This window comes from Tupaia chinensis, unplaced genomic scaffold (assembly GCF_000334495.1).
Source record: "Tupaia chinensis unplaced genomic scaffold, TupChi_1.0 Scaffold143843_1, whole genome shotgun sequence".
Taxonomy (NCBI): Eukaryota; Metazoa; Chordata; class Mammalia; order Scandentia; family Tupaiidae; genus Tupaia; species Tupaia belangeri.
This window is the reverse complement of record NW_006203694.1, coordinates 348,190-363,514: the sequence shown is the minus strand read 5'-3', so window position 1 is coordinate 363,514 and position 15,325 is coordinate 348,190. Positions and strand designations below refer to the sequence as shown.

Below are 15,325 nucleotides of genomic sequence, written 5' to 3'. Positions count from 1 at the left end.
AGGGAGTAAAAAGGAAGGGGAAAGAGAGTAGGAAAAAGAAAAATGAGGGAGTGGGGTAAAGAGAACATGAGGAAGTTAGTAAGGACATGTGGGAGAGGAGAAGAAGGAACAAGAGCAGTAGTCAAACAAAGTTTAGTGTCAGTCCTTCTCTGGAACTAAGTATCACGAAATGACTATTTTTGAAATCATTAGGCATGTAGTTGGAAAAACAAAACAAAACATGTAGTTTGGGTTGGATGGTGGTGCCCTGGTAAAATAAGACACTACAAGCCAATACTATATAGAAGGTTTCTAATTCAATTCTAGAAACCTGTGGATATCCTGAGTACACTAGGCATGTGCTCACCTGTGAGCTGGCAGAAGTTGGGGTGGATTTCAGTACAGAGGTCCTATTGAGGGTGCTATTTCTTTACATCTTTCTATCTTTCTCACTCACGGGAGAAAAAAATTTGAAACTATGAAAACGGAAGAAGTGTTTAGAAGCATTTATTTGAGCTGCTACTTTTTAGGCATTATATTTATCTCCCTTAATGCCTTAATTTGTCCCACCAACTAAAATTTAACGATTGTGCTCCCTATTACACAGAGAAAGAAATTGAAACTCAAGGAGCTACAAACATTTTTCCCAAAGCCTCCCAGCTTTTGATTCTTATTTGCCTGGGTCCGGGGTTACTTTAGTCCCCTCAAAAAGCTCTGAGTCAACACAATACACTCTAGACCTGAGTAGACGGGGGGATCAGTTCCTGCCCAACTATGGTAGTAAAGGAGGAGGAGACGGGATATGACTGAGTCTCCCTTTCACCAGTGCTCTTCCTCTTCTATATTCTTATCATGTCTTCTTATTGCTCTGTGACCCCGGGGTGGTACACTAAGTGATTGGCATCAGCGCCTTCTCTGCCCATCAGCTTTGGGGTAAGTCGTGAATAATAATTAGCCAAGGGTAAGGGGCAATGGATTTTTTATTTTATTTTTTAATACTTAAAGCCTTTATTATATGCATGTCTAATTGAAATCCATGAAAGCGAAAGTTACGTTTAACGCATTCTTTATGCACATGCTTGAAAATATACAAAACCAACTGAAGTACTTCCCACATTAAACCAGTTTTTCTTCTTTTCATTGTTTCCAATTTTTTAAACTGGCACCATAATAAAGTGGAACAGAACAAGTACATAATTTTAGGTGGACTTTTGCACACCTCTAATTTACTAGTCATACTTAGTATTTCCAAGATTGTCTTCCTGGTCCCGCTTGTGCATAGTAAGAATGCGAGGGATTCTCCCCCACCCCATCACATGGTGAGGTGCGGCCAAATCTGTCGAGAACAGGGTGCTGCTGGGGCAACCAGGGTGCAGCTCCTGCCTCTCCTCCAGGCCAGCCACCCATCAAATGACCTGGACAGAAGGGCGGGTGACAGGCCAAGGGTCTTCCAATTTTTCAGGAGGGCAGTGTCAGTGGTTCTTCCTGGGCTCTAGGGAGCTGCACAGGATGGCTGAGCCATTGGGAAGGTGGGTGGCCCTTTCCATGGAAATTTCAGTACTTAGCCATTGTTCTGGGAACACTTGAGAAAGCTCCAGAATCAACAGCTTTTAAATTTCTTTATTGTGTCAATCTTGTCTTTAACCTGTTCATTTTTAGCTAGTGCCCTCTCTCAGCACCGGTTGGTGTAGAACTGGGGATTTCAAACTTGCTTTGTGTACTCAAAATCTTCTAATGGCCCAGTAATATCATGAAACTGCTTTCTGCATTATCAGTATCTTGCAACCCAGTCACAATAAAATTCAGCTTCTGGTTGAGGTTGGCCTGGCTACCAGCTGGAAGTCAACTCAGAATGATGTCGAGCTCCATGACCTTCTTCGGGTGCTCTTCCAGAGGGTCAAACTTCACCTCCATCGCTGCAGCCCGACCCTGCCTGCCCACAGCCACCAGCACTGACACCATGGAGCGGAGCGGCCCTGCACTCTTGCTTCCGGCTTCGCCCTGATACCTGCCACTTTCTTTCCTCTGAGGAATAGGAATGGCTTTTAACTAAGGTCTTCATTCAATTAGCAAGGACCCGGAGGCACTGGTAGGAATCTATGTTTCTTCTTTCCTGTGGCTCTATGAGGCCTGTTCAACAAAAGAGTAGTAACTTTGAGACTGCTGGCTGATTTCCATCCAGCTGGCTCTAGCTAAAGACTGGTTTTCCTTTACGGGCCGCTGAGCACTCTGTTCTTGCCTTGTCAGTAGAGGAAGGGTACTTTTCAGTAAGTAGATTGAAGATATCAAATAGAATAGGGAGAATCAGTAAGACTTCGAACTACTTAATTAGGTTGCTGAACTTCCCTAAGTCTTTTAATCTGCAAAATGGGAATAAAAACATACTTGCAGGGCCTGCAGGTGGAGTAGTAGCTATGGGGCTGGACTCCCACATGGCTAGTGTTCTTCAAATTCCAGACTCAATGGCTTGAAAATCACGCTACTTGCACGTGTGCCAAAAATTCCAGGAGGGGAATGGTAGAGAAGAGTTTGCATCATGGTCATACCCCCTATGGGGTAATTTCTCACTTTCCCTTTCCCTGTCTCTATTTCTCTCCCTTCCCTGAACACATGCACCCTATGGCAAAAATCTTAAAACAAAACAAAACAAAAAACAACCTCTAAGCCATCTTTCTGTATTTAATTACAAAACATATAAATAGAAAGCACCTTATTTAAAAATCAAGATGGCTGTGATTTATGGACACTTACTATATGTAGGATATAGTGCTCATTTCTTTATATGAATACTTCTGAAAACTTCAACAAAAGTCCCATTTTTAGTTTTTAAAATTGAGGCTTCTATGGAACCAGCAGATGGCATAATGGTAATTGAACGCCGAGTGCATGCACACGCGTGTGTGTGTCCCCAAAATACCTAGAGGAAAATAAAGTAGAAGGGATTGCGAAGTGTTCATCCTCTCAGGGGGGTGATTTCTTGCTTTCTGTGTCTCTATCTCTCTATGTCTCTGGTGAGCCCACATGCCCAGTAGTAAAAATCTCTTGAAAACAAAAATGGAAGCTTATAAAAATTAAGTACTATTTTGTATGTTGCAGATCAGGAATTTGAACTCAGGTTCATTCAGTGCAATGCTTTTAAATTCTATGCTGTTTCCTCTACCTGGGGCATATAAATAAAAATCACAATTTTTATTAGAGCAAGTATTTATATAGCCCTTTCTATGTGCCAACAACATAAACCCTTATAGATTCTGCTATATATTTAAAGGGTCTGTGATTTTTCTAAAATTACTTGCCAACTTATGCATGTGTGTAGGTGACTAATTTCCATAGCTATTCTCATATTCTCAGAAGGATCTATAACCAGAAAAGACCACATACCCCTAGAATAAATGATCAGTAGGCCTGGCAACATTTCAGGATTGTATGGCCATGAAATTAATGCTTCTGATGTGGAGAATCCTGAAATCTATAGGGTACCTGAGACTCAGACTTGATAGGAAGGATGGGGGAACTCTGAGCAAGTCTTGCTGGATGGTCATGTGGGTCTGTACCTTTCAAATAAACTTGTGGTGAAGGCAGTGTGGAAATCCTGACAGATAAATGGCCAATGAGGCAATCTGATCTATTTAACAATCATGGCCCCTTAGAGTCCTTGCTGATCACATTAGTTGTGTAGAAATCAGACATTAGAATGGGCCAAGCCTAAGTCATCACCCATGATAGTTAGTTTACTGCTGTCATATGGATGTGGTACCTGTGTGTTTTATGAGATGATTGAGTCGATCCTTACTTATTTCCTCGCAGTTTACCTTCCAATTAAACTCTCCTTTTGTATGACTAACTCAGCATTTTGATGTGCCTTTATTATATTTCAGATACATTTTATCTTGTCTTTTGTGTATAGTTGTACAAGGCTGACACTTAATTGTAGTTGAGATCCCTGAGAAGAGAAAACATATGCTTTTTTATTTGGTCATTATTTACTTCTCCTTGGTATAGTGTTTAGCTCGTGGTAGGTACTCAATAAACGTTTACTGATTTAAATCGATTTGAGTTACCAAATCAATTTATGTTGATTCTTGTTTAACATTTTAAACATTTTAAAGTATACAGTTCAGTGCTATTAAGTCCATCCATAATATGCAACTGTCATCATTATTTCCAGAACTTCTTCATCACACCAGACGTAAATTCTGTACCCTTAAGCAGTCATTCCCAAGTCTTTCCTCCCTTCATCCCCTGGCAACTACTAATCTGCTTTCTATTTCCATAGATTTTCCTACTCGGGGTATTTCAAATAAATGCAATCTTATGATATGTAGTCTTTTTGTCTGGATTCTTTCAGTTAATATTTTCAAGTTTTATCCATATTGTTCATGCATCAGTACTTTTTTTATGGCCGATTCTACTGTCTGGATGTACCACATTTTGATTATCGATTCACAGGTTGACGAACATTTAGTTTTACCTCTGACTATTGCGATGAGTGCTTCTATGAACATTTGTATTAAGTTTTTGTTGGAATAGCAACCTGTCATTTTGGGGGGTATATACTTAGAAGCGGAATGCTGGATCACTTGTTAATTAAATTTTTAGAAATTGGGTGTAAAAGTAAGTGTATTTTGTGATAGATTTTATGATTAAATCATTGTTTCTTCCTCTAAGAGTATGTATGGCCTGGTGCATTGGCATGAGACAAGTAGTGAGGTAATGTGGGAGAATACTTCCTATCCAGGTGACAGTGGTCTTGGACATGTGATTTGTCATGATTTTCCTCTACTGAAGTCTGTTTCTACCTTTGTATCTAATACTTGCTTTGTGTATTTGGATCCTCTCATGTTAGGCCTGTATGTATTTATGATTGCTGGATCCTCTTCCTGAATTGATCCTTTATCATTATATTGATATCATCTTCTTTATACCTTTTAACAATTTCTGACTTAAAGTCTATGTTATCTAATAAGAATGTAGCAGCTTTTGCTTGATTTTGGTTACCATTTGTGGAGAATACATTTTTCATCCTTTTAGTTTCAATCTATGTATTTACAAGTGAAGTGAGCTTGGGTTTTGTTTGTTTTATCCAGTCAGCTAGTCTATATGCTTTAATTGGGGAATTTAATTCATTTCTAGTCATGTTATTTAGCTTTGTGGTTTGGTGGGGGTTTTTGTACTAACAGTTTGGTTTTTTTCCCCCTTTTGTGTATCTGCTCTACCAGTGAGTTTTATACTTTCTTTGCACATGTGTGATGATAGTTATGGTCCTTGTGCTCCCAGATGCAGGACTCCCTTACATGTTTCTTATAAAGCCCGTCTAGTGGTGGTGAATTCCCAAGCTTTTGCTCACCTGGGAAAGACTTTATTTCTCCTTTAATTCAATTGTAATAACAGCTTTTGTGATGTAGTATTCTTGCTGTCTTGCTTTCGTTTTGTTTTTCTTTTAGGACTTTGAATATATCATCCCATTCTGCCCTGGTCTCCAGAATTTCCACTGAGAAAGCCATTTTTACTCAGATGTCAATTTCTAAACATTTTACTTGACAGTTTTCTCTTGTTGTTTTAAAATTCTTTTTATGGTATTAAATTTTTATAGCTTCATTATCATATGCCTCAGTGAGGACATTTTGGATTAAATCTGTTTGGAGATTTTTTAGTTTCTTTTTTCTTTTCTTTTCTTCTTTTTTTTAAATCTGCATACCTAGGCTTAGAAAGTTTTCATCAATTATTTTATTAAATGCATTTTCTGTATCTCTCTTTGTCTTTTCTCCTTCTGGAACTCCCATAATGTGATTTTTTTTTTTCACTTAATAGTGTACCTTAATTCCCATAGGCTGTCTTCTAGTTTTCATTCTTTTTTTATTCCTGACTCAGTAATTCCAAAAGATTTATCTTTAAGTTCAGAGATTGTTTCTTCTGCTTGATCTAGTCTACTGCTGAAGTTCTTTGGTTGTATTTTTTATTTCATTTATTTAGTTCTTCAGTTCCAAGATTTCTGTTTGATTATTTCTATGATTTTTCTCTCTTTGTTGAATTTCTAATTCAAGTCATAAATTGTTTTTCTGATTTTATTGAATTAGCTATCTCTATGCTCATATATCTTGCTGAGTTTTCTTAGAACAGATATTTTGAATTCCTTTAGATATTTCCAGCATTTCTTTCTTGGAGGATCTGTTATTGGATTATGTTTCCTTGCTTTTTCATTTTTTTAATGTTCATTAAAAGATGAAACCCATCACCTCATTCGATTTTATGGAGTCGTTTTTGTGCTTCAGAAGGTTTCAGCCATTGCCTTGATGAATCTCATGGTTCTCTTTTAGATACTCTGCTTGAAATGTATTTATTTAATATTTGTTTTATCTCTTCTTTATAGAGGGAAGAATTCTGGGTCCTTCTAGTCAGTTATCTTGATGACATTTCATGTGATTTGCTTTAGTCAATGAAATGTGAGAGGACACAGCATATACCCCATCTAAGTGGACACTTCAGGAGACGTTGCCTGCCTTGGGCTTTGCTGCTTTCCCTATGTCATGAAAATAGCATATTACTCCGAAGGGCTACTCCTTCAGCCTAAATCCAAAAATGAAGAAAACCTCTGAAGCAGAACCAAAGTACATCCAACATAAAACATGAGTAAGAGATAAAGCTTTGTGGTTTTAAGCCACTGGGATTTTGAAATTATTTGTTACCACATAGTAATTTAGCAAAAGCTCACTAGTACTGAAATACTGGATTAAACATCATAAACCACAATTATTTACTGTAGGACTTTTCAGTGCTTTAACTTTACTAATTTGTGTTATGAGTTTCAAGTTGTACTAAATATGCAGAGTTTCCTGAATGTATCCAAGCTTGGGCCCATTGCAGATCTGTGGTTTTGTGGCAAATATGGGGCTATATTTATCACTTAAGTTCAGTCCTGTCCAAAATATCTGAACTTTTCTGAACTTCTTTACTCTTACAAAAACAGAAGACTCTTATATTTTCCTCCTGTCTATTTTATTATTGTTGTCTATTTGTGAATCTGTCTGCCATTCAACTGGAGCCCATTCAGGTCAGAAAACATGTCTTAACCATTTTATGTATCTTTAGCAGCTAGTATAGTTCCTGGCTTAATAAGATAGTGAATGGTTTTCTTAATAGATGCTAAATTTAGTACTTTTATATTTGCAAAGCTTCTATGATGCAGGATCATGCTTGGTCCCTTGGAAGTAATGCAAAGAAATGTAAGATACAGTTATGGTTCTCAAGAACCACAATTTATAGCAATGGATCCAAAACAAACTATGTGCTGAAATTACAAACACATGTTGTGTCTAGTCCTCCAGCACCATTGTTCTCTTAGGATGGGATTAAGTTCTGTGCATTTCCTTTACTCAGATCTATTGGAGTACTTGTCTTTGTTAACTACTGAGGTCAAGTTAAAATACCTTCAAGTCTCAAACTCTGATATTGGGGAAAGACCATACAGGGTCTGCCTATGAGTTGTGGCTCTGGAGAAGTGAGGCTGGCTAAGCATAGGACAGAGAACCACAAGCCTCTTGAAACATATTCTATCTAGAGTGACCTTCATCCAAATATATTTGCCACTAATGTGCTCAACAACAGGAAAATAGGAGATAAATGAGGCTCTGCCTCTTATATTAAAGGACCTTACAGTCTAAAAGAAACATGCCTATAAGCACACGTAGTATGAAAAGCATTCTATTAGAATCTGAGATGTACAAGATTCTGTTGGTTGCCAGTAGAGGGACCAGAGACTGCCTCTGGTCTCCAGAGAAAGCAATAGAAAACAGGTCAAGGGCGGGAAATAACATCAGGTGAACAACTTTCCTATACCTATAGCTTCACATGTATTGTTTTAATTTCACATCCACTGACATAAAACTCACATACAGTCAAATATACCTTGTGAGGTGGTCATTCTATGAATTTGGCTAACATAGTCAGTCATGGAATCAGCATTACATTAAAATATAAAAAGTTCATTTAATGTTTATACCAGCCATACAAAGGAAACTTTGATAAGAAAACTAAGGAGTTGAGCCTCTTAGCTTTTCCAAGGTCACACAGTTGGTAAGAACTAGAGGCAAAATGTGAACAGGAGAGAACTGTTTGGAGGAGAGGCAGTAGTGGGGGAGGATGTAACAGGAAAGGGAGATGGCATGAGAGAATTTGGGGACACCAGCTGACTGACTCAGGGATCAGGTAACACAGAGTTTTATAGTTATCAAGTTTGTTTTTTATCATGAATTCTGTGAAGAAACTTATACTAATTGAATCAACCTCTTCTTAAAGCTTCAAGTGTATTTTCACATTGAAATTTCATGACTTTGATTCAAAAAGTGTGTTGGCCTCCTTATCCTTGGTGATTTCATAGACTATATTATCTTTTCTGAAGTTAAAATTGTTGTTTAGAATTCTCCCTGCTCTCAATCTCCTTTGTCATTAAAAATCTCCTATTTTTATTTATTCATTTATTGTCTAGCTCCCTCACTAAAAGGTAAATTCATCAGAACAAATATTTTGTTTCTAGTTCCTTGCTCTGTCTCTAGAGCCTAGAAGACTGCCTGGGACATTTTAGATCTTAAGATCTTTGCTTGATAAATGAATGAGCAACAGGACAGGATAGGCTCATAGGAAATCAGAACTGGAAAGAATCTCGGCCATCTAGTATGAGGCTTGACAGACTTTCCTATAGAGAGCCAGATAGTATTTTAGGCTTTGTGGACATGATAGTCTCAGCTTCAACAGTACCATTCATATGGCTGTGTTTTGATAAGATTTATTTACAAACATAGGTTGCAGGTCATTTTGGCCAATCAAACATAGTTTGCCACCTTCTGTATCTGTCAGTATAGACTGGGTTATGTTATGCTAACAAACAATTCCTGAATCTCAATGGTTTGCTAAAGTAAATACTTATTTCTTAAGTATGTTATATGATGTTCATCAGTCTATTGTGATTTTGTTGTTCTGGTATCCTCTATCTAGAACATTCTTTGACTTATGAAAAGAGAAACTGATGCATGCATATGTCGGTTCCTATGGCTTGGTTTTGGAAGTGAAACAGATCAGTTACACTCACATTTCATCAGTGAAAATATGTAATATGAACCCATCAGAGTTCAGAAGGTGGGAATGTGTAATTTTCTCAAAAGGAGGACATTACAAGGAAGGGCAATAAACATGGGTTACTGAGAATCCAATCCACCACATGCCATTTTATCTTAGGTTTGATGGAGCATATGCCTGCCATTTCAACTTTCAAGCTCTGCTTATACTTCTAATGATGAGGAGTTCTCCTACCAAAGCCATTTGTTTCATCCTTCTAAATTTATAATAGTTAATAAGGTTTTAGTTTTGTTATGCTGAATTCTATGTTACCTGTGCCTTTCACCTGCATATTCTGAGTCTACTCCTTATGATCCTGCAGAATAGATGGTGATACTAATATACAGAAAAGATAACTCTAACCAGAAGGGGACGTGTTCTAATTCTTACATGGAGGGAGCTAGAACCCACCCTTTCCCCTGCCCAGGTAGCTGCCTTTCTTCATTTCCCAGAGTGTAAATGACCCGTCACAGAGACAGGGCTGAACTTCTGAATGAGATCATAGCCTTTTCGCCCTTTCTGCACAGTTTCACCCGGTGAATTATCGTCTTATTTTCATTCCACTCCAATGAGCTGTCAGCGATGGATACTGTAATTCACAGCAACAGAAACACAAACAGATGGGTAATTGACCTGCATGCCTTCATTACACTGGAGTTCAGCATGGCTTTTGGAGCCATAAAGTCCTTTATCTGCCAGTCTGAAATCCCTGGGCTTTCATGAGAAAGGGGATCAGGCTGACTTTTTGCAAAAGGTGCAGTCCTTGTTGTTGTTCTCTCCACCTTGTGCATTTCAGAAATGGACAGAATTTGACAAGCAGAACTTAGCAGGTACAAGACAACAGCTGGGACTCCTATAGGGCTTAGAAATATCTACAGGAGGCCCACATTCTAATGTGAATGGAATAGAAAAATATTTATACGCAACCGAAATAGACCTTGTATTTTTTTTACCTCTTCTCCTTGATGCTGTAAGAGATCGTGCCTTTAATATCTAATGAAATAGGTCAGAAAAGAGCAAATCTATCAAAAATACTGCTGTATTAGATAATTAGGATATAGAAGAAAGTAAAATAAAGCTGTGCAAATCAACCCGTGATGATATGTGGTCTTGGCCTTGAATGAGTCTTAAATTGATCCAAGGAATTCACATGCTGACTCATCTTTGCTTGAGGTATGCCCTCTGTGGTGGCATACAGAGTTGCCCTTCTTTATCTATTCAGAACATGCTCATGTTTCAAGACCCAATCCCTATTCCACGCCCATTACAGTCCTTCATTATTTCTGTCTCAAAGCTTATGTTCTTTCATCTTCATCATAGACTACTGACATTCAATTTCTGAAGTCTATTTAAGCAACACCTACTATGTGCCAGAAACAATATTACTTTAATATTTTAATTACCAGTCAAGGCCTTTTTTGCTAGGATTTCGTATTTCAGTTTTGAATCTCCAAACCTTCAGTTTCCTAACAAGTTAGGAAGTGCATATTAAACCTCTTCTTATTATCCTTCAATAATTCTCTGTACTTACTTGTTGAAGCTGAAGAGGCCATGAGTTCCTAACAGCAAAAGAGTGATATCAGAATCACAGTTTAAGATGGGACTAGAAGCTCTGATTGTGTCCTCTTTTCCAGATATTAAATGTCTCCTAGCCTCACAAAGCATGATCAACTCGAACCCCATGTCTGCTTTAGACAGCAATATCGACAATGCTGGTGAAGGTCTCCAGCGATACACTGGAGAGTCCCACTGAAAGTTCTTCTGTTACTTCAGTGTCGAATTCAATGCAAGTCGTTGAAACACAACAAAGCAGTGATCTCCATTAATTTTTAAAATTATTTTTTAAATGTATACATAATAATCATGTGTATTTATGGATTGCAGCATGATTTTTCAGTTTATGAATACAATGTGTAATGCTCAAATTGGAATAATCAAACTAAATATTCACCATTACTTTGTCTTGGGAACATTCAAAATTATGCCTTTTAGCTGCTTTGATGTACTCACTAAGTTATTGTTAACTGTAGTTATTCTACTTTGCTATCAAACACTAAACTCCTTCCTCTTACCTAACTATGGTTTTGTTCTGCTAATCAACATCCCCCTATGCCTCTTCCTAGTTTCAAGTAAGCACTATTTTATTCTTTAATTCTATGAGTACATTTTTAGTTACTCAAAATGAACTAAAGACCTAAACATAAGAAACTGAAGACCCATTTCTTTTTCTGAATTTCAGAATTCTTGCCAGTAATGGGTAGAGATCTTTAACCTTTGTTGCTGTAAGAAATACAGTTCCTCTAATGAGCTCACAGATCTTTGCTTTGTGTCATTCTTCTTTTCAGAGTTTGATCTTTATTCTCATGCATGGGAATCCTTTCTCCTCTTCTCTAGGGAACTTGGAAGCAGACAAACAAACAGAAGAAAATGAGCTTTAATCAGAAAGAAAGGTGATGGCTAGGTTGATTCTCAGCTGGAAGGAGTTCTGTTGCCTAAGGCCTTTTTTTGCAATCTGTTTTCATTGTCTAGACTACTCTTTGTTTTTTTTTTTGAGAAAAGTCCATGTTTATTGTTTTACTTTTTTTAGTTTTTAATTTTAATTTACATTTAATCACATATCTTTACAGTGTACAACATTGCTTTTTCCAGCCTGTATACATTGTCATCAGCAAATAGCTTTTCATATTTTTGTCAATTTAATGTTTTTTTTTTCTTCCCCTATTCCCCTCCTCCCCTCCCTTCATTATCCACCCCTTAACTACCTTTATCCTTACTATCTCTAGTATTTATAGTTGCCCTCCCTGCTACTATTTCCTCTAAACTTTCAGTTTCTGCTATAGAGTGCAGGCATTTGGTACATATTGAGTGGGGGCATACAAAGTCTATCTTTCATAGTCTGGCTTGCTTCGTTTATCATTAAGTCTTTCATATTCATCCACTTTGTATCAAATGTCAGGGTCTTATTTGTTTTTTTATGGCTAAATAGTATTCCATAGAGTACATAGGCCACAATTTCTCAATCTAGTCATCTATTTTTGGACCTTTGGGTTGATTCCATGTCCTAGTGATTGTAAATAATGTTGCAATAAGCAAAGATGTGCAAGTGTTTTCCCAACTGAGAGTTTTTCTATCTATACTTTGGTAAATACCTAAAAGTGGGAGGACTGGGTCCTATGGTAGTTCTATTTCTAGCTTTCTAAGGACTCTCCATATCACTCCCCAGTGTGATTGTGCTAATTTGCATTCCCACCAACAGTGTAGGTGAGTTCTCTTTTCACCACAGCCTCACCAGCACTTATCGTTATTTATTTTTAAAATTTTAGTTATTCTGACTGGATTTAAATAAGGTATCTCATTGTGGTTTTGATTTGCATTTCCCTTATGATAAAAGATATCGGGCATGTTTTCATCTGCTTTTTGGCCATTCATATGTCCTCCTTAGAGAGTTATTATGTTCAGCTCATTTTCTCATCTTTATTTGGATTTATTATTATTACTATTTGTGGATAAACTGCTTGAGTTCCCTGTATATTGTAGTTACCAGTCTCTTATCTGAGGTATAGTTTGCAAATATATTCTCCCACTCTGAGGGTTGTCTTCTCACTCTACTTGTTGTTTCTTTATTGTGCAGAAGCTTCTTAACCTAAAAGTCCCCTTTGTCTATATTTGGGACTATTGCCTGTACTCTTTCTGTGGATCTCTCACTCTCTAAAGTCTGTTTATTGATTAGGTTTCAACTTAAGTGCCTTTCCTCTAGGAGAGTGTCTTTGACCACCCTTACTGGTCTGGGTTGGGTGTTCTTCATTTGTTTTTCCCCAAAAGAACTCATACTAGTGGCAGAGCAAGTAGCCTCACTGCATCCAAGTAGCTTGTTTACGTTCTTTCTCCTTCACTAACCTATGAAGTTTGTAGTGAGAGGGAGATGCCTGCATTATTTACCCTGGTATCCATGCATGCTACCTTAAATGTAGTAGGTTTTAAGGGATATGCACAGGAAGAAGAGGAAATGGAAGGAGGGAAGACAAGAAAGAAGGATGAAATGGAGGAAGGGAGAGGGGATAAAAGAAAGAATGAAGGAAAGGTGAAAGAGGAACAGTGAAGAAAAGAAATAACGGAAGAGGAAAGAAGAAAAGATTTATAGAAGAAAAATGGAGTAATAAATAATGAAAACCTATAATAACTATTGTAAATAGTATTAAGAGCAAATGCACTGTTGGCATGTTTCATACTGTTTCAAATGGGAATATTTGAAGATGATTTTCCAAGAAGGGCTCAATTGTGGTCTGGGTAAGGGATCATAATCTGAACATGGGGCACATAAGGGAACCCTAACATTTATTGCACATGTAATTATACCACCGTCTTAGTCTGCCTGGATTTCTATAACAAAATGTCATGGACTGGGTTTCTAACACAAAAGACATTTATTTGTCATGGTTCTGGAAGTTAGGAAGTTCAAGATGCCACCAGATATGGCACATGGTAAGCGATAGCTTCCTGGCAGGGAGACAGCTACCTTTTCACTGTGTGCTCACATGACCTTCCCTTGATATGTACTCATGGAAAGAGAGAGAGCAAGAGAGACAGACAGAGAGTGAGTGAGAGAGCACTGTTCTGTCTCTTCTTCTTCTTCTTCATATAAGGGAACTAATCCCATCACAAAGGCCCCATCTCTGTAACCTCATTTAGTCCTTTTTACCTTTCAAAGCTCACCTCCTAATATCATCACATAAGAGGTTATGATTCAAACACATGAATGTGAGGGGAACACATTCAGTTTGTAACAATCAGGTCATGGCTTAGGTGCTGTTTATGCTATTTCTTTCCTCATTAGTCCATGAAGAGATTAGGATTTCAATGTCACAGGCAAAATACCAAGTTTTAGAGAGTCTAAGGACATTACCAGAGGTTGGTCTGTGCTGAAGCTACCATGGTAGTTTGTGTCATTCCCTGCTTTTTTCCCTCTAGACAGGTATAAGGACCCCCCACGTGGTTCAGAGCTCAGTCTGAATTACCGGTCTAATTCTGTTACTTTAGTTGTGTAGCTTTGGACAGGTCACTTCATTTTTCTACCCTACCACCTCAAAAGCTTATTGGACACCTATTTTTTTTTAATTGGGATGAGGTAGAGAATAACTTTCTTTCAACAGATGAAAATATGGAGGCTACACTGGGCTTAGCTTTATTTTATATTGGTATAGGGAGAGCTGGGGTGGGAAAGAGGGTGTAGAGGACACCTCCCTAAAACCCAGTCCATATAACAAATTCAAAAGATAATTTGAACCCAGGGACTGGATGGTAGTCCAGCAGTAAAAAGTGATGTTCTGCAAGTCTGACTCACATGGGCAAACTCCAGCTTTGCATCCACAAACCTCTTTGAATACATTGGGCATATAATTGCACAGGATCTGGGGATGTGGGAGACTGGAGGTGGACCTTGGTGTCAGGACCCTGTCCAGATGCTCTCTCTCTTTCTCATTCATGGAAGAAATAAATAAATAAACTTAAAAACGGAAAGATAATGTGAGTGAGTCATTAGCCCCATAAAAAAATAGAAGAGACATTTTATCTTGAGTCTAGAAAGATCTGGATTATAGGTCAAGAGAACCACAGAGAGATTGGGAAGAGAGTATTCTAAACACAGAGAAGGGCAAGTGCAAAGGCTGTACTGAAATACTGGAAGGACTGAGAAAAGGGCATGGTATCTGGTGTGTTCTGAGTAAAGAAAAATCTAATAGGAGAGAAGAGGAAGGAGGGAGGCAAAGAAGTATATACTCCATCATGTGGCAGAGAAGAGGAGGACTATTTCAGCACACGCAATCTATATACACAGTACAAAAATACTGTGAGATGCATGTGTTCAAGGTGAGACATGAGGTAGGCTTGAGAGGGGTAGGGCAAGCATCAAGGATTGGGGAGGAGGAGGATCGATGAGATGTTCTATACCCTGTGGAACAGTGAAACATTCCAATTTAAGGTTTAACAAGTTTGTTTTTTCTTTCTTTCTTTCTTTTTAAGTATAATGAGATTGGGGGGAAGAATATTCCATATGTTCCGTGTGGGTGAGTTGGTGTTCAAATGAAATTCTCACCTATTGCCTGCTTGGGTTTCGTAAGGCAGAATTTATGTGCTTGGCAATAATGGAGGCCCTTTTCTCTTCCATTTTCTCAGGTTTCTTTTCCATGTGCGTATTTCTGTGTGTGTGTGTGTGTGTGTGTGTGTGTATGTGTGTGTG

At 38.0% G+C, this 15,325-nt stretch overlaps 1 protein-coding gene and 1 pseudogene across 2 annotated transcripts in view; one reads left to right on the top strand and one right to left on the bottom strand.

Annotated features, from left to right (window-relative positions):
- Positions 1-15,325, top strand: part of BRINP1 (BMP/retinoic acid inducible neural specific 1) — a 157,882-nt gene that overhangs the window by 100,040 nt on the left and 42,517 nt on the right. The window lies entirely within an intron of this gene.
- On the bottom strand, positions 1,438-1,893 carry LOC102468591 (mediator of RNA polymerase II transcription subunit 10 pseudogene; annotated as a pseudogene).